This window comes from Branchiostoma floridae, chromosome 6 (assembly GCF_000003815.2).
Source record: "Branchiostoma floridae strain S238N-H82 chromosome 6, Bfl_VNyyK, whole genome shotgun sequence".
Lineage (NCBI taxonomy): Eukaryota > Metazoa > Chordata > Leptocardii > Amphioxiformes > Branchiostomatidae > Branchiostoma > Branchiostoma floridae.
Genome location: NC_049984.1, coordinates 6893443 through 6894606, shown reverse-complemented (window position 1 = coordinate 6894606; position 1164 = coordinate 6893443).

The following is a 1164-nucleotide window of genomic DNA, read 5'->3' as shown; positions in this document are numbered from 1 at the left end:
GTCGCGCCGCCCCTGCATCATACGGAGCCTGTGTAATCTCGGGAAACGCGCCCCGGGGGCACAGGGTGACCCGAACATGATAGGGTCACAGGCCTGTCCATCGGGACGGACGTAATGATGCTGAATTATGAATATCTTCATCTCCATCTGTCGGAGTGGACAAGAAATTACCGAAATGTACGCCTCATCTGGGCCGGCGGGGTGGTTTTTATACTCATGTTGCTGCCAAATGAACATAGATCGGAGCCTGAATCTTGAGACAAATGTTCCTGACATCATTATCAACTAGACTTAGTTGTAAGATGGACACTGAGTATTCTAACAATAAAACAAATAAACTGGTGTGAGGATTATTTTTACTGATGTTGTTGTCAAATGAACATAGATTTGGTCCTAGATTTGGAGACAGATGTTTTGACAATCATTTATCGACCACACTAACTGCACAGGCTGCTGTGACTAAAATTGATAGAAAACAAGAAATTAAAAAACAAATAAACTGTATTGTGGTTGTTCTTTCTCATTTATAATGCCAAATGAGCATAGATCAGTGTCCGAATCCTAAAACGGAGACAATCTATTGACTAGACTAGTTGTATACATGTCGGTAAAATGGACACTAGCTTTTATGAAATAAACTAGTGTGTGGATTTTTGCTCATGTTATTGCCAAATGAACATAGATTTGGCAACAAGATAGTTTCTGATATCATTATTGACTAGACCAGTTTTGGACAATAAATAAACTTGTGTGGATGTTTTTTTTTCTTCTTCGATAATTTGGAAGATGAACAGAGATCAGGGCCTGGATCTTGAGACAAATGTTTATAGTGTCATTATTGACTAGCCTATTAAGCTATAGACTGCTGGAAGCAAAACAAACACTGCTTAACAACATAAGAAACAAACTGATGAGTGTGATGTTGTTGCCAAATGAATATTGCACAATTCTGGAGACAAATCTTTCTGACATTACCTAACTAGACTACACTGTAACTAGTTAACTAATACAGATTCAGCTGGGAGTTAAGTACACATGAGGGAAATAAACTGGTTTGTCAGGTTGTTCTTTCCCTGTGACATTGCCAGATCTGAAACTTAGACCTCAAATCTTGTGACTCAATGTTCTGACGTCGTTGACTGGACTAGCTGTGCTGTGAGTAAA